General features: G+C 38.6%; 1 protein-coding gene across 4 annotated transcripts in view; it reads right to left on the reverse strand.

The window, feature by feature from the left end:
* Window positions 1–19,770, reverse strand: part of flrt1a (fibronectin leucine rich transmembrane protein 1a) — a 110,227-nt gene that overhangs the window by 35,061 nt on the left and 55,396 nt on the right. For 2 of the 4 annotated variants that reach the window (XM_073951638.1, XM_021476682.3), the window contains one exon: window positions 9,104–9,709. The exons of the other annotated variants lie outside the window; for them this stretch is intronic. The gene's annotated coding sequence lies outside the window, so the exon portion shown is untranslated. The remainder of the gene's footprint in view (window positions 1–9,103; window positions 9,710–19,770) is intronic. 4 annotated transcript variants of the gene reach the window in all.

The raw sequence follows: 19,770 nt of genomic DNA on the forward strand, positions 1-19,770 counted from the left end.
GCGTGTGTGTATACCTGCTGCAGGCCAGCGGGAGGCTGAGGGAGAAGCTAAAAGCGATCTTTTTAGGTTTATTTGGACCCACGAAATGTAGGAAAAACTAGTGGAGGTTTGACAGGACTCAGGAGCACCCGTGTCTGTTTGACATTGCATACAAAAAGAAATTAGTTTATTATCAACGTTGAGGAGAAATGGCTAATTCCCTTTAAACCCAGGTGAGCAAACATGTACATGTTCTACCCCATTAATGGCTTCTTTCTCATTATGTAGTTAATAACAAAAGATATACTACGTGTTTTTGGCTGTGAGACGTAGTTTGGACGAAGTTGTCTGCGATTCTTCCTATAGTAAAGTCATGCAATGTGAAAGTCCCTGTCGCCGATCCATCTTGCAGTGTAAACAAAGCAGCGACGAAACGCAAGCCCAGATAGTCATGCAGTGTGAAAACATCTATGACACGACTACTCTGAAAATCATGCAGCCTGAACTCGACATTAGCCTGTCATACTGAGCAGAGCAAAGACAGCTGATGTTGTTCATCCACAAGATGGCGACAGAAACCGCATATAAAAGCCCTTAGATAAATAAAGGGGCTAAGCTGAAGAAAAATGAATGAATGAATGAACAAATGGTCAATTTAGTCTGTTTTGTGGTCATAAATAATCCAGCATTTCGAATTTCCAGTGTTTAGCACATTGAAACGTTGATGGCTGTCAGGCTTAATTCGAGCCTATTTTGCTCTCTAGCTATTAACTATATATGAATACATGCTGTCTCCATTACAGCAAACCAAAGACAATTAGACATTTAGCTGCCTTTTTTTTCTTTCTCGGCCAGATGTGCGCTTGCATCATTAGCCTCTGCGCTAAATGCTTCAGAGCTGATTTTATGCATGACATTTGCATTTGCAGTCTGTTGCTGTTGTCTCTCAGCTGTAGATTTGAGGGAGAGGCAGGGGGGGGGGGGCTTTGCTAGGATGTCGCCTTTCAATTTGTGCATTTGTCGGGTTGAGTCAGTAAGGTGTGTATTTCTTCAGCGGGAGTACTGCATTCGTATTCAATTCCTCGTTCTTTTGTAAGATGGCAGTGTGTTTAAATCCAGGCCGAACAATCTCAATCCCCTCGCCACATCTCCCTCCTCTCTCGCCCCATCATTTTCTGAACGTGCCCGGCATGAGAAGTGAGCCAGATGATTTCTCTGAGCCCTTCTGTTTCATCACGCCGCTATTTCTCACCAAACGTCACCTTGCATGCATGCGAACGGCGCCGCTTTTATAATCTTCCTCTCGATTCATCTTCATTTAATTCTCTTTTCATTTGTTGGCTCCTGCAAAACCTGACGTCCGCTAACTCTTTAATCCCAAATCATTCCTTTAGCTGGCACGATCCTGTAATAGTCTAAAAAAAAACATGCAGTGGTAATCTGCTGATGTCTAATACCAGCAGTGACCTCTGTCACATCCCTCGGTCTGATTATGATGGGCTGCGCTGCACTTACAATGGTTGGATGCCAACTGCAAGGATTAGGGATGTAATGACTTGTTTGTTTTCTTGATGAGTCGAGTTCAAATTCGATCGCAACTCTTTCGGTCTTAAAATGTCATTTATTTTGTGGGGATGTACATATTCTAACACTGTATTCAAACAACACGTGATAAAAGGTGTCTTCTCTATGTTAAAAGGAGTTTTTGTCCTTACCATCTGTAATGGGGATGAGTTACTCTGGCATGTAAACCCTGTGAAAGGAGCAGGGCATAGAGAAGAGCCCTTCAGAAGAGCACAGCCTGTGTGTGTGTGATGTAATAAATACAGTTTCAGGGGTTCAGACCTCCTCTCTGCTTCTGTTAACAACACTGAGTCAACAACCGTTTATGAGCCCTGTTTATTTATAGCACACATTTTTAGTTAAGCTTTAAAAACACATGGAGTACAGCGTGGTCTCTAGGCTCAGGGTGTTCTGGACACTAATATTTTAACGATTCATAAAAGATGAATCGCCGTCTGGCCAACTGAGATTTCACCATGGAGATAAAGGTTAGGACCATGATTTTCACAAGTCCTACAGCACACTGCAAGTGTATATTTGCACCATATGTCGCTTGCTTTTTGGATCTGATAAAGCATTTGGACTTGGAAATGGTAATGCATGATGTCAGACTTAACAAGTCAACTAAACAGCCCAAAATATCCTGAATTATTATTTATTTGTAGGGGTGTCACAAATTCGATTTTTAATCGAAATCGATCGAAATTTATGCTCAATTTCGATTATCGAATCAAAAAATAGAATCGTCGATGCTGCCACGCCCCCATGTCACGTCAGCTTGGCTTGCCAAGCGGGAAAAAAACAGGCTTGTTGAAGTGCTTGTTAAACTGCAGACGCAGGAGACCCGTCGACAGAGCTTAAACCCTCTCCTCTTTCAATGAAGTCGCCGGTGTGTAAGCATTTTGGATTTCCATTGAGTTATGTTGACAACGTTCGTGTTGTCGACAAAAAAAAAACAAAGTTTTGCAAGCTCTGCTATGTACGTATTACGTACGGTTCGTCCGATAGACAACACCGGCATCGCGATCCTCCGCCCGCCCCCGTTGCAAATCCGTACACACTCAGGCCCTGTTTACACTGTCTTTGTTTTTAAATGGCATTTTAGAACGACAACGATTTGACATCAACAGTGGCGTGTAGCATTTCTGAGCAGCCCTCCTTCCTCTCTACCTCTGAAAATGCACATCACGTGACCACACAGACACAGACGCACTCACAGCCATGCTCTCGAAACAGCAGGTCCAGGCAGTCAGAGGACTGCTTCAATCTTTCACTCACTTGTACTTAGTCATTTTAGCGAACACCTCAGATACTGTTGGCTGGTTCCTGTTGGTTGTGTGTCTTTCTTACCGACGCTATTATAATGACACAGATCACTGCCTATTCACGAGTCCCGCAGAAAGAAGCGATTGACAGGTGGTAATTATGTGTGTATCTTTCCTTTATTCATTTACTGTATGATTTGTTTATGGGTAAAACAAAGACCATGCAGGTCAGGTAGTTTAAACGGTAGGCTACAAATAATTAATTGGTCATTAATTAATTAATTAATTATTAATAATCGAAAATCTAATCAAAATGTGCCTTTAGAATCGTAAATGTAATCGAATCGAGGATTTGGAGGATCGTGACACCCTTATTTATTTGTTTATGTTTTTGTGCTTATACAGCTTCTAATGCAATCTAATACAACAATAACTTAAATTACAATATATACAATTGTAACAAAGAAATTAATTACTAATTACTGTCACGATCACCAGCTATCTAACCACTATAGGTCGCTGGAGAACATTCACACGAACTACAATCCTGCCTCAAAATGAACTACAGATTCTGTCATGCAACACACACACACCTGCTCCAAGTCACCATTGATTACACTCCCACAGCTGATGCTGCTCAATGACTGATTACACACACATATGTACGACTCACTTTGAGACTCTCATTACTGAGTCTTGTTAACATATTGTGATTTTGCAGTGCGTTTCCTTTGTCTTGTTTTGCTGTGTTTTGACCCTAACCTTGTTTGTTTGTTTATCCCTGTTTGCTGCCTGCCTCCTGTCTGTGTATCTGACTACGACTCTGGATTGACATATACATCTGTTTACCCCTGTGTTGACCACTGCTTACCTGACCTTTCTAATAAACCTGCATTTGGATCCGCACTTCCGTTGTCAGTGTCACTTCTCATGACAATTACAGAGTTACAATTGTATTTAAATTACTTTTCCAATTACTTTTTCTTAAAAGTAACTTGACTATTCAATAATTAATTTAATTATTTAACTAAATCCACAACTCTTTTGGTCTTGAAATATCATTCATTTTGGTAAAAAAATGAATAAAAAATTCTGAGATTACAGTAATAACAAAATATGTTATATAACAATTTATACAACAGTTCTGTCTGGTTCTCGAATCTGATTGGCTGAGAGCCGTGATATATTTAAGTAATATCAGCACCAGTACAGCCTCTTTACCCTTTGTGTATTACTCCGCCCACATACAGCCAGCAAAAAGCAGACACTACAGATCTGAAGTTTAAAAGATGCTTGCTCAGCTGTTTAACTGTCAGCTTATGATTTGAATCCAACGCGGAAGAAAGTAGTTCCTCATACAAAAGAGTTTTTAAGACTCTCCATGTTTGATTTTGTTTTTATATACACAATTATGACGTCAAACTGTTGTATAAACGCAATGTCATAATCGTAGCAGTGCGACATGGCTGTATATTGGCACTGGTTGGGGCACTAAGGCACTCGGCCTGCCGATATACAGCCATATCGCACTGCTACAAGTGTGATATTGCTCATATATAGTTTTAAAATTAAAAAAATTAAAATAATAATCATTAGCCCTCCTGTGACATTTGTATATTTTTTTTGTAGAGGATATTTTTTGAGTATTTCCTATATATATATTATATATTATATATATTCCTATATATAGTATTTCCCATATATATATATAGCTTCACAACTTCAATATAAAAATTGTATGCATTTATATATTTTTACACACTTTTATATATAAATAAATATATATATATATATACATATATATATATATATATATATATATATATATATATATATATATATATATATATATATATATATATATATATATATATATATATATATATACACACTTTATGTATACTTTATATATATATAAATATATATACTTTACTATATATATATGGTAAAGATTGTTTTCCTACACACTCAACAAAAACTCATTTCTGACAACAAATTTCTTTTATCTTTGCCATGATGACAGCACATAATAGTTTACTAATTATATTGCAAGATGCTAGTTTTCAGCTTAAAGTGATATTAAACGGCTTAATTAGATGATTAGGTTAATTAGGCAAGTCATTGGATAACAGTGGTTGGTTCTGTAGTGAATTGAAAAAAAAGGAGGCTTATAATATTAATCATTTTATACAGAATTTATTTTTACTAATCATGAGCATATGGTGTCTGCTATTACAATTAATTGCACCTAACATGCACATATATTTACCCACTGAATCTGTATCTTGCAATAAATAATATCCTATAAACCTATAATAGAAATGGTCTTGTTTACTGGAGCTCCAGCTGGTGTTTCCCTGACACTCTGTCTGTTCTTGTGAAATAAAGATCTGTCCTCTCTTTGCTTCAAAGCTGATTTTTTACGTTCATGCTACGTACGATTTTGTTCAACCAATGCAACCCTCACCAGCACGGGGAGAACTTGCAAACTCCACACAGAAATGCCAACTGGCCCACCCTGGGAGTTGAACCAGTGACCTTCTTGCTGTGAGGCAACAGTGCTAACCACTGGGCTACCGTGCCACCCCAGAATAAAATTGTGAATTGTAATGCAACGTACCTATTAATACAGTACATTTCACTGATGTGTTCAGCTGAAATGAATCAAACTGGCAGTAAAAAGCCACAACTTCAAATGCTTCTCACTTTCAGGTACTATATAATGACAAATATTTCGTTTTTTTGCATTACATAACCAGCTTTATAACTACTCTACACACTGAAAAAATTATTCAAAGATGATTCCTTGGATTTAGTCATTTTTTTTTACGTTAAGTGGTTGTAAACAATTTACTTGGGCTGAATTTAAACAAACAAATGAAGTTAAACATTATTAAACCTAATTTGTTTGTTTAAATTCAACACAAATTAATTGTTTGCAACAGTTCTGCATGCAACACTTTTCCCAGTGCACTTAAAAAACAAAACGGTGGGTTCCACATAATTCCTTCATGTTATCCCAACACAAATTGATTAAGTTAACATAGTTTACAAATTTAAGTCTATTGAACATAAAACAATTAAGTTGTCCTCAATAACTGTGTTGATTCAGCTGATTTTAAATAAGTCCTTTAAACAAGCAGCAAGAAATCATTTTTGAATGTACTTTATGACAACAGAGCTCAAAGATGCCAGATAAAAAGTTGCTTGTTGCTTCAGAAATTTTCTTTTAATTGCTTATGTTAACGCTCTGGTTTAGGGTATAGGATTTAGAGCAGGTAATGCATTATTCTGGAACGCGCTGCAGCATTAACCTTTTAGCCTCACTCTCTGGACTTGTCATTTCTGAACTGCGGAGATACAACAAGCGAAAAAATATTCCCATTCATCTGCTTTGGATGAAACTGAACGAACGCTTGTCCTGTGGGTCTCAGGGATTCTGGAGCCTGTCCCAGTAACTCAGGCATGGAATCACCCTGGACAGATGGCCAATCCATCACAGGGCTAACACACACACACTCACACACACACACATTCACGTTAACACTCTCACCTTATAATTTCTACCCACTGCTTAATTTAACCTTCTTCCATTTTGCATGTCTTTGGATTTGTATAGGTAAACTGTAGACAGACATATGAAACATAGTCAAATATAAACATAAAGTTGAAGTCAGAATTATTAGCCCCCCCTGAATTATTAAACTCTTGTTTGTTTTATTTCCCAATCTTCCCAGTTATAGTGTGTCCACTGTCCTATTGGAGTTATAGAAACACAATAAGTCTCTTTTTTTTTTTACTTTCCTAACGTTAAAACAGGATCCAAATCCCATTTTGAGGCTGACCGCAACGTGACGTAGGACTGTGGTTTCCCCGCACACCGAATTGACTGACAGCTGCGTATTAACAGGCCTCTGTAGTAACGCGTATAATTAAATCAACAATGCTGCACAAAGCAACTGGGATTAAAAGATCTGTTCAGCGCTCTGTGATCATCAATCATCATCATATGTGATCAAGAATAAGTTTAAAACAATCCTTATTACTGTTGGCGCCAGTGGTGCAGTGGTTAGTGCGTCAAAACATGCACTCCGGTACTCGCGGCGACCCGGGTTCGATTGCGCCTCGCGGTCCTATGCCGATCCTTCCCCTCTCTCTGCTCCTAATGCTTTCCTGTCAATTCTCTCTACTGTCCTATCAAATATAAAGGTCAAACCCCCAAAATAATTATGAAAAAAAACAATGCATATTACAGAGATTTTAGCGTCTTTACTTTATCACCACCGCCACATATCAGTACAATTATAAATGTAGACGCTTCAATCACGGTTTGTGGACGTTAAGTCAGGTTTATTATTATAACTACACTCTTACAGCAGTTCCCCGCACCCAATATCTCGTTTGTCACAGGGGGCATGCATGAAAAGTTCCTAAATGAAAGTGGAAGTACCAAACTGCAGTTAAAGTCCACAGATATAATAATTTGGCAAGTAACTTGATTACTGATGTCCATGTAAACAGTCACTGTCTTTCTCCCCTGTGCTTTGTTTGCTTTGCCTCTGTGAAAACCAGCGCGTGCCCAAATGGAAACTCCCATTAAACAGAGCTGTACTCACCCCATTTCCTGCCTCTTTTTAAAACTTCCCTGTTGAAAAATCCAGCTTAAACCAGCCTAGGCTGGTTGGCTGGTTTTAGGTGGTCAACCAGGTTGGTTTTAGAGGGGTTTTGGCCACTTCCAGGCTAGTTTCCAGCCATTTCCAGGCCGGTCTTAGCTGGTCAGGCTGGGAGATGACCAGCTAAAACCAGCTTGACCAGCCTAGCCAAGCTGGGAGTCCAGCCAAAACCAGCTATATTCAGCTTAAACCAGGCTGGTCAAGCTGGTTTTAGCTGGATTTGGCTGGTAATTTTCCAGCCTGACCAGCTAAAACCAGGCTGGAAATGGCTGGAAACCAGCCTGGAAATGGCCAAAACCCCTCTAAAACCAGGCTGGTCAACCAGCTAAAACCAGCCAACCAGCCTAAGCTGGTTTCAGCAGGGTTGAGTTGTGCAAACACCCTGCTGAGACCTTTCGTGGCCCTTTAAATGTCACTTTAAGCTGAATACTAGTATCTTAAAAAATATCTAGTCAAATATTCAACCCGGGCTCATTGTGGAAACTTAGTCCCGCGGACATTTCTGGAGATCGCAGAAAACCTCCCGGCGGGTATGTACGGCTGCAGTTTTTGTTTTCGCGAATCCACGAGAGGCCGCTGTTATGCTCTTTTTCACGTCCCAGACGGTTCGAGCCCGCGCTGTTCTTGCGTGAACCCGCCGGAGGCCGCTGTCCAACTGGCCGGATGATTGATGATTAACTGCCCGACCGGCCAATCGGCCGACCCGCCCTCCTCCTTCCCTGAACCCAACAAATCTTACCGATCGACCCGCCCGCCCGTTCGCTTCCCTTAACCCAAGCGACAGTTTACAAAAGCCGTCTAAAAAAATAAAAGCCCCGATTTATTTTTTTCTACCGAGTTTTCGGATTTCACCACGTCCTCACCCTGTCACGAAACTCGTTCACTTAATTTTTGGGATTCTGTTTTTGTCTTACCTGATTGCTGGAGCTGCTCTTTCCCGGACTCGAAACCGATCGCCGTGGTCGACTCCTCTCTGCATCTCGAGCCTGCCGACGTACACGATGAGCTGAGTGGACAAACGGGTTGCAGCGGGGAAGCCCTCCACAAGGAGGTAAGCGGTCGGCCGGCAAGCACGAAAGGGAACGGCGTCACACCGCCCCGCAGCGTTCGCTTGAAAAAAATTAACTCGGCCGTACGTACCTCCCAGGACGTATTCCACTGTCTGCAGAAACGTCGGCGGGACTACGTTTTCAGAATGAGATTGGGGTGCAAATATTATGTAATGTTATTAGAAATCAGTCATTAAAACTATTATGTTTAGAAGTGTATCAAACAAAAACATTCTCTCCTTTAAACAGAAATTAGCAGAAAAAATAATAACTTTACTGATTCAGAAGGGCTAATAGTTCTGACTTCAACTGTATATGCTATGCTTTCACCTTTTCTAAAGCCGATCTGGAACAATAATAATTGTGAAAAGCCCTACACAAAAAACTTGCACTGAATACTGCCCAAGCCACCTGACGATTCCGCAGGCATAGAGGCAATCGGAAAACAAGACAATAAAGACTAACACAGCCTTTAAAGTTTGACTTGGACATCAGGCCTGTCAATACTAGGATCAGGATAAGCTAGCCGGAGCGAGTGGGAAAGACGGAGATAACACACACAGAGAGCTCTTACTTCTGACACCAAAGCTGAGTAGGTGCTGTTTCAGCTCGGAGGGAGATCTGGCAGGGAGCGCTAATGGACTCCACATTGACTCGCCGGATGCCTTTTCCTGCTGTTTGACTGTCTGCTGTTTGCCAGGCTGTGAAGGCGCTTCTTCTCATCGGGATGTTGTTTGAGAGTCAGTCAGATGCAACACTGTACATCCCCAAAAAAAAAGCTTGTAATTCCAGGGAAATGGAGAATGTCCATGATTTGTAGAGATGTTTTAATCAGTAAACGCTCCTTCTTTTGGTCAATGAAGTGGTCATTAGAATGAAAAATGTAAGATATCACATCCACATTCGGCATTCAATTCCAACTAACCACTTCGGTTGCAAGTACTTCAATTTCTCTTTCGAAAAAATATCTGACTTCTCTTCCTCGCCTCGAATGAAAAGCCTAAAACGAAGTTATTTGTAATTACGTGCCATTGTTCGCTCGGCTCTAGCTTTAGGAGAAAAGAAGCATCCTCAGATGTCCTCGCTAATTGAAGTGGAGCTCCTTCTGGATTGCCGGACCAGTCAGGGGAAAAGCACATTCATCTTTTTTTTTCTCCGTTTAATCCAAAGGGAGGTTGTTCTGTAGACAAAGCAAAAGGGGATATTCAATAATCAGATACAAGCTAGTGTTGCTCTTTTTTTTTTTGTGATGCCGGCTTCAAAGATACAGTACATTACAAAGACATTATAGCCCTGTTGATGTTTCGAATGAAAGGAAATGCGGATGTATACGGTGGATGAATTCAAAGAAACCAGCGGTGCGTTTCTAAAAACCATCGTTAGCCAACTACAGTTGCAAAGTTACTTTTAAACCATAGATATATACACTAGATATCGCATAGGGACCCTGAGCATGCGTCAATAGCGCCGCCACATTGGTACAGTGCTCCCAGGACAAATGTCATTCAACCGCACTAATCAAGACAGTGTTATTACGTGAAGATGCGGGACTTTAGCGCTGTCTATGGGTGTAGAAACAAAGAAATGAAAGCACAAAGGCAGAACATTTCATAGGTAATATTAAGGTTTTTTTTCTGTTTTTGTATGTTCTGAACTTTTGTGCTAATCAGGTAACGTTATTGATGATAACAGTCACTTACTGCATTCACCATACAGCAAAGCAGCTCCAACTCGCACTAAACAGCGATGATGAGGCTTCATTTAAATGGCAGAAGATGCCAGGGCCGGAGTGGGACTCCTTTTCAGCCCTGGAGTTTCAAGCATTAGACCGGCCCACCTCAGTTCACGACTGACTATTATAAAATAAGGTCATTTCCAATTCATTTTCTAATGACACTATCATGTCATTTTCAAGAAAACAGCTGCTTTAGAACTTCAAATGTTCAACAACCTTACAGTTTTATATGTCTTAACAATAAAAATGAAAAAATTAAAAATAAATTACTCAGGTGAGGATTGAACGCGGATCAACGACGTTGTAACGCAACATGCTGACCACTGGACCACAATGGCACTATTGTGCTTGTATGGCTGAAATGATAGTTACAACATCATTACCCTGCAGGCTGCATTTTGCTCATGGGGCTGCGAGACAATAAATAAGAAGAGCGGAGCTGCGGCAAAATAATGAATAAAAAGAGTGAGGCTATGGTCAAATAAAAAAATAAATTTAAAAAAGTGCGACTGCTGAGAGTGCAAATAGCTAGAAACACCGGCCCTCGCAGCCAAAAAACGGACCGGCCCAGTGGGAACTCTCTCGGTCCTCCCGATTGGCCAATCTGGGCCTGGAAGATGCCGTCTGACAACGAGGGGAAAATGCCTTACAGTAGTTGTTTTCCATCCATTAGATCGCATGTTTTAAAAAGAATCAGTCCAGGAGGTAATGCTGATCGACAACAGTATTCGCTCAAAGATGATAAAAGCAGGTAAAATAGATTAAAACTATCATTTCAAAGCTGTCCAAATGTGACTGTTTATACGCATCAGCTGCCGACCGGAAGTCTATATGCAATATAATCAAATGTTTAATCCAAAAATCATAATAATATTTATCTATTCATTTATTTTTCATTAGTCTCTATTTCAGAGGTCGCCACAGAGGAATGAACCACCAACTATTCCCGCATTACACACTGGATGCACTTGCAACTGCAACCCAGTACAGGGAAACACCCATACACACTCATTCTCACACACACACACACACACACACACACACACACACACACACACACACACACACACACACACACAGGCATACACTATGGACAATTTAGTTCACCTAATTCACCTATAGCACATGTGTTTGGACTGTGAGGGAAACCGGAGCACCCGAAGAAAACCCAAACCAACCATAATCAGAACTGTCAGTAATGATTAATCCTAACAAATATAATATTATAATGCTATATAATATTATATTTGTTTATACTATAAATTAAACATAAATTTAAATGAGAGATTTGTGAGGGGGTGTACTTATTTATGCTGTATATCTTCTACATAATAATATTAAAAAAATGATATCATCAGTAATATCATATAAATTATTATATATATTATAAATGCAAGTGTATATATAGGAGCTGACATATAAATGATTTATATTTACTTTACTTTAAATGTATGTAAAACTACACTTACTGTACATTAATCACATATATGAATACATTCATTATATATGCATACATTCATAATGTGTATGAATATCTGATAGCAATTCCATTTTAATTTAGCATGGAGCGTATTCATATTTAGGAATTGGATTTTTTTCTAGTTAATTCTGAACGCCACACAAACCTGCTGTATGCTAAACACACACACGCGCACGCGCTTCAATTCTCTATTCGTCGTTTAGTGAGAGATGAGAAAATGAAGAGAAATGATGAAGACTGAGAGGAGGGGAGGTGGGTTGTGAACTCTGTGAATACGTTGGAGGCTGGAGTTACTGTCAGACGGGGGAATGTTTGAATTAATTGGGCCGAGAACTCGTATACTGACAAGAAGCAGCGTAAAAACCTGAGAGAAACCAGTTCACAGTGTGTGTGTGTGTGTGCGTGCGCATGTTTAAACTATCACAAATGTGAGTGCAGTAGAGCGGGAATAATCCTCCAGCTCCACATGTACAGTAGGTTGAGCTGCTCTCTAAGTGAAGCTAGAGTACTAACGAGAGGTAAAATGTGAAGAAAGACACATATGTGGTGCTTTTAATGCTATTTTATCAATAAAGCTATCGCTTTTTCGCATTTAGCTATAGCACATCTGATTCACAAATTTATGAAACTTACCGTAGTCAACAATTGTTGACCACTGAATGAATCAATTCAATTCAATTCAATTCAATTCAATTCAATTCAATTCAGCTTTATTTGTATAGCGCTTTTACAATGTAGATTGTGTCAAAGCAGCTTCACATAAATGGTCATAGTAACTGGATCAGGGTAGTTCAGTTTTTAGTGTTTAAGTTCAGTTCAGTTTAGCTCAGTTCAGTGTAGTTTGAAGTCATTATTGAGAGTCCAAACACTGAAGAGCAAATCAAAACCTTTTATATCCTAAAACTACTGAACAACACCCATTCGGAAAGTGTTCATAGCGCTTCACTTTTTCCACATTTTTTCATGTTACAGCCTTTTTCCAAAATGGAATAAATTCATTTATTAACCCCATAATGACAATGTGAAAAAAAGAGTTTTTAAAATTGCTGCAAATGTATTAAATATAAAAAAGCTGAAAAATCACATGTACATCAGTATTCACAGCCTGCGCTCAATACTTTTTTGATGCACCTTTGGCAGCAATTACAACCTCAAGTCTTTTTGAATATGATGCCACAAGCTTGGCACACCAGTCTTTGAGAATTTTTCCTCTTTGCAGTATTTCTCAAGCTCTATTAGTTTGGATTGGAAGAGTACAGCCATTTTCAGATCTCTCCAGAGATGTTTAATAGGATTTAGGTCTGGGCTCTGGCTAGGCCACTCAAGGACATTCCCCGAGTTGTTGTGAAGCCACTCTATTGATATTTTCAATAGACCTCAGGCCTGTATAGTAAAGTGGCCAGACGGAAGCCACTCCCCGCCTGGAATTTGCCAAAAGGCATCTGAAGGACTCTCAGACCACCAGAAACTAAACTCTCTGGTCTGTTGAGACTGAAATTGAACTCTTTGGAGTGAATGCCAGGCATTATGTTTGGAGAAAACCAGGCACCGCTCCTTGCCAGACTAATACCATCCCTACAGTGAAGCATGGTGGTGGCAGCATCATGCTGTTGGGATGTTTTTCAGCAGCAGGAACTGGAAGACTAGTCAGGATAGAGGGAAAGATGAATACAGCGATGTACAAAGACATCCTGAATGAAAACCTGCTTCAGAGTGCTCTTGACCTCAAACTGGGGCGACGGTTCATCTTCCAGCAGGACAATGACCCAAAACACAGTGCCAAAATATCAACAGAGTGGCTTCACAACAACTCAGTGAATGTCCTCGAGTGGCCCAGCCAGAGCCCAGACCTAAATCCTATTGAACATCTCTGGAGAGATCTGAAAATGGCTGTACACTGTCGCTTGCCATCCAATCTGATAGAGCCTGAGAGATACTGCAAAGAGGAATGGGCAAAAATTCCCAGACAGGTGTGCCAAGCTTATGGCATCATATTTAGAAAGACTTGAGGCTGTAATTGCTGCCAAAGGTGCATCAACAAAGTATTGAGCAAAGGCTGTTAATATTGGTGTACTTATGTGTATTTTCAGCTTTTTTATTTTTAATAAATTTACAACAATTTAAAAAAATATATTTTTTCACATTTTCATTATGGGGTATTCTGTGTAGAATTATGAGGAAATAAATTAATTTAATCCATTTTGGAATAAGGCTGTAACATAAAAAATATGGAAAAAAAGTGAAGCGCTATGAATACTTTCCGGATACACTGAAATTATTCAGATTCTTGCAATTAGCAGAAATTGTTTCCAGAGAGTTTAATTAAGTATTATATAAAGGAAAAGTGTGTGTATTTATATTTCTCTTGTAAAGTAAAACACAATCAATTCGATTTCCACAATGAAATGCTAATTATTATTTTGCATCCGAATAATTTCAGAAAAATCCCATGATTCACCTGCCAAGAAACACATGTATGCAATGCACACACACACACACACACACACGCACCAGCGTCGTGCTGCAGCTACAGGCATGCAGTTAGATATTAATTAGCCGTGGGAGTAACGGAAAGTGCAGTAACCTGAAATGATTGGACGCCACACACATAAACACACAGAAGCTGACGTGACCAGACTCTTAATGCAGCGAGGCATAATAGTCATTCAGAGAGAGGTAGAGCGAGATCTGAGGAAAACACACAAACACAGCAGAGAAGAGCGAGATGAGACACACACACTTCTGTTGAAATAGCTCTGTTTAAAGACCTCCACACTGCCACGTGCCAAACCCAGACAGGAAGGAGGTGGCGTGGATTCGCGGTTCTCCTCCATTTATTCCTTTTGTTAACAACGGTGTCCTTTTAGTCTTTTACGCTTATTTGCCTACTTCTCTGTTCTTTGGAGATGCTGGAGGAGATGGGTTTCAGTGTGACTCATTCAGGGAATAGAGAAGAAGCAAAAAAGCCCAAAGACAATATGAGAGGAAAGTTTCAAGAGGCAAAGTGTAAAAGAAAATCATTCTCACTCACGATTGTTCATTATTCCTTCAGTCATTCATTCATTTTTCTTCGGCTTAGTCCCTTTATTCATCCACAGTGGAATGAACCGCCAACTATTCCAGTATATGTTTTACACAGTGGATGCCCTTCCAGATGCAACCCAGAACTGGGAAACACCCATACACTCTCATTCACACACATACACTACAGCCAATTTAGTTTATTCAATTCACCCATACATGTGTTTGGACTGTGAGGGAAACCAGACCACCCTGAGGAAACCCGCACCAACAAGGAGAGAACATGCAAATCTCCACATAGGAATGCCAACTGACCCAGCTTGGACTCGAACCAGTGAGCTTTTTGCTGTGAGGCAACAGTGCAAACCACTGAGCCACTATGCCGCCTATTATTTTTGAATGGAAAAGGGAAACTGGCATGAAGTGGAGAAAATCTACAAATGGCGTGTCTTTAAAAGGTGAAGTGTATGATTTTATTTGACGTGTGTAATTCGTTCTTTTTTTTAAATGTAGATGCAGCTACAATTAAGCTATTCAAAATCTGATTGCCATGAAACAACACTGTAGGACTTGAAATTGAGGCTTGCAGACCAGAACTGAGGAGAAACATCAAGAAAATGAAAGGAAAATACATTTTTAACAGGTCTTTCTGGTGTCTGAATGTGATTGGCTGAGAGCCTTTTCCAGCCATTCTAGATGTATAGTGATAACAGCACTCCTCCGTAATGATATAGCGTTTATCACTCCTCCTGCAGTATTTCTCCTTCAGTAGGGCTGCACGATATTGAGAAAAACCGGCATTGCAATATTTAGTTTACTGTGATATACAGCAGGGAAAATATATTTTTTTCAGTGAATAATATTTCTAAAGGAGCTGTTGACATGGGATTGAGGGTAAAAACCCAAATAATACAAGCAAAAATAAAACAAAACCAAAAAAAAAAAAGAAAAATTAGTAACTATTATATAAGTAAATTATATAAAAGGTTTTTTTTTAATAATGGCAGCTTAAAGATGCCTCTCATATGAAGAATGAAGTCGCATGCATTGCTCAGATGTAAGTTTCTCTCAAAATTTTGATGGTTCTGCGGGTCTCGTCTATCAAATCAGAGCCTTAATTTTTAGATTCTCTATTGGATTCAAGTCAGGTCATTGGCTGGGCCATTCTACAGCTTGCTTTTCTCGCTCTGAAAGCATTTGAGCGTTTCCTTGGCTGTGTTTTGCATCATTAGCTGCGTCGCAAATGGCACACTATACACTATGCACTTATGCACTTACACCCTCAACAGGATAGTGGTATATGCATGTAGTGTCATCCCAAATGGAGCACTAATGTTTTTTTACTAAGCAGAAATTCAAACAATTTACCTGATGACGTTTGACGGTTGCCAAATCAGTGAAATAAACGACCGAATTATCAAACAATACCTGCCGTGAGTATAACCGCATTCACCATCGGGAGGCGCTATAATCACTCTCGTAGGAGAATTTTGCTTTCACAATCCACAATAAATAAAGTCATCCAACATCCCGATAGCTACGTCCCTTCCACTACGTTGGCAAACCTGCGTGATGTGTCCATCATTCCACACTTCATTTTACCGGCTGAATGAGTGCATCATCCGGGTAATTAAAGTGCGCTTATTATTTTTAGAGTTTTCAGTGTGAACACACTACTTACACTATTCATACTACAAAATAGCGTAGAATAGTGCATAAGTATGCAATTTGGGACGCAGCTATTGTCTTGCTAAAATGTCCACCCTGGTTTTATCTTCGTCCTCCTGCTAATGTAGAGGTTGGACTGAAGCAGCTGATATTCATTTACACTGATGAAGGGCAGAGGGTTGCTGAAGAACTACGGAGAGATTTCAGCTGCTGTCTGGGCTTTCACTGCCTTTCTACACCTCCCTGTCTTCATGTGTTCAATACGTCATTTTATTTTATTACACATAACTTAAATTGTAAACTAATTAGTTTTGTTTTCATTCCATGTATGGATTTCTTTGGTTGCAATCAACATTCGGGGAACATTTCAAGTCAACAGCACCTTCAGAAATATGATTTCTTAAAAAAAACGGTGATATGTTTAATATGTATTTTGCTTTATATTGCCATATGAATACACTTTCACTGGAATAGCTCTATTTGAAAGTAATAGATATATTTTTTTAGATTGATTGGGGTGCTTTAATGGAGGGAAGGGAGGGGGGGTGCATCTGCATAATAATATAATAAACTAATTACAAGCGGGGTGCAAATTACAGGGGGGTTGAACCCTTTAATTAATGCCAGATCACCCCTGAAGGACGTCAATATCGCAACGTATGTATCGGCAATAATCACAAAGCAGGATAAGACTATTTATTAAAGCTTAAAAGATAAAGATAATATGAAATATTAATTAAAAATATACACAGTTGAAGTCAGAATTATTATTGTTTATATATATATATATATATATATATATATATATATATATATATATATATATATATATATATATATATATATATATATATATTTATATATATATTTATATATATATATATATATATATATATATATATATAATTTATATATATATATATATATATATATATATATATATATATATATATATATATATATATATATATATATTTTTTTTTTTAATATATTTACCAAATTATGTTTTTATATATATATATATATATATATATATATATATATATATATATATATATATATATATATATATATATATATATATAATTTTTATATATATATATATATATATATATATATATATATATATATATATATATATATATATATATATATATATATATATTTTTTTTTTTTTTATATATTTACCAAATTATGTTTATCGGAGCAAGTACATTTTCACAGTATGTCTGGTAATATTTTTTCTTCTGAAGAAAGTCTTATTTGATTTATTTCGGCTAGAATAAAAGCAGGTTTTATTCAGGACTCAAAACAGTGACCTTATTGATGTGAGGCAACAGAGCTAACCACTGAGCCACCGTCCCGCCTCAGATGGGTTTTTATTTTCATAAAAACAATACAGAAGAATTGCTCCTATGGTGGTAGGTTGTTCTAGATGCTGAGCTATGCAGTTAATAAAGTCTTCTGAGTGGTTTGTCGCATATTGCTATATGGTTACAGGATGTTCAGAGTGGTTTTTAGGTGGTCATTTGCTGCCTTACATCAGAAGATGCAACCTCTAAGTGTCTCCTTGTTGCCAATGCATTTCCCCCCCTGATTTATCATCCTCTGCTAAGGTAACAGCACACATCTCCTGAATAAAAACCATGACTGTAGATGTAATTCATGTCTGTAATACAAACATGCCAGACTTTATTACCAACGGCATAAATTTAAATGCATAACCATAGATGACCCTTTGCGAAAACCACTAAACCTAAAGTGGTGCATCAATACTGTGTTTTACACACACGCACACACACATACAGCTATCTTTATGGAGTCTTCCCACATACTTTATGATTTTTATGCTGTACAACTATATGTTCTACTCAATTCACACTTAATTCAGTGTGATTTGTGATATGTTTCCTCATGGGGACCAAAAAAACTAACAAAAAAACTACTGGTATTACTATATTTGCGGGGACATTTGGTCCCCACAATATTAGGAATACGTAATACACACACAGTCAGTTTCATCATGCTTCAATGCCATTTCCAGCATTTCTCTCAGAACGCACCAACACACACACTGTAAAAAAACACTCAGGTTAATCAAACCCCCCTTACACCCTCCGTCAAAAAAAAAGACCCCCACACACACACTCTCACCCCACTGCACACACTGCCAGCTATCACTTCCCCGTGGAAATGATGAGGCGGCTGGAAATAAACAGGCAATTTAAGTGCTGGACACTTCAGTGATCCATCTTAACACACACACACACACACACACACACACACATACACATACACAATTTAAAGTGTGAGATCTGCACCCCCACACACATTTGCTGCTGAAGGTACAGTCTGTCAAGGTGGGAAGATAGCAAGGTCAGAGCAGCAGTGGGAAAGAGACGAAAGAGTGAACATGATAAAGACAGCTGCTGTTACACTCCAGTTGCTCCAAATTACCGAAAACACAATCAGGTTCAGTTCGGGAGGCTGACATTAACACAAGAAAACTCAACTACAGTTTTTTTTGGATAAATCTTATGGCTAACGAAGACCCCCCGGCCCCTGTATAGACTCAATAATATCTTTAAAATCTAAAATGAATTATAAATTTTTTTAATCAAAAGTATTTCTTTATTGATTGTTTGCATGTCTTGCACTAATAATCTGCATCATAAAATTGTGTAAATGTAAATAAACTGGCACCCCAGTATTTGAATTCAGACTTGAAAATTATATATAATATAGTTGGTCAAGAAAAGGTCAGGTTTAATAAAATAAGCCATTAACGCAATTGCCAATTTTGTAAAATAATAAGAGGATAATCATAATACGCTTAAAACATTCATTCATTCATTCATTCATTTTCTTTCGGCTTAGTCTCTATTTCAGAGGTCACCACAGGGGAATGAATCGCTAACTATTCCAGCATATGTTTTACACAGTGAATGCCCTTCCAGCCGCAACCCAGTACTGGGAAACACCCATACACACGCATTCACACACTATGACCAATTTAGTAAATTCATCTATCTCGAAAGGTTGCACCCGAAATCGAATACTTCCATACTATATAGTATGCTAAGCGTTATGCGAGTCAAGTAGTATGTTTGAATTTATAGAATTTAAATGGTTAAGAGAGGTATCCGGATAACTTGCTACTTCTGGTGAGATTCTGAAGTGCGCATCCAATGCACGCTACACTATACTATGATGCCCCACAAGAAAAAGTTCCAAGAAAAATCATGGATGAGAGTGAAGCGATGCAACTGACGCGGGTGTCACATGATCATAACAAAATGGCAGATGTAGTAGCATACCTGGCAACATTTGTCCCTGA

This window comes from Danio rerio, chromosome 5 (assembly GCF_049306965.1).
Source record: "Danio rerio strain Tuebingen ecotype United States chromosome 5, GRCz12tu, whole genome shotgun sequence".
In the NCBI taxonomy this organism is placed as follows: Eukaryota; Metazoa; Chordata; class Actinopteri; order Cypriniformes; family Danionidae; genus Danio; species Danio rerio.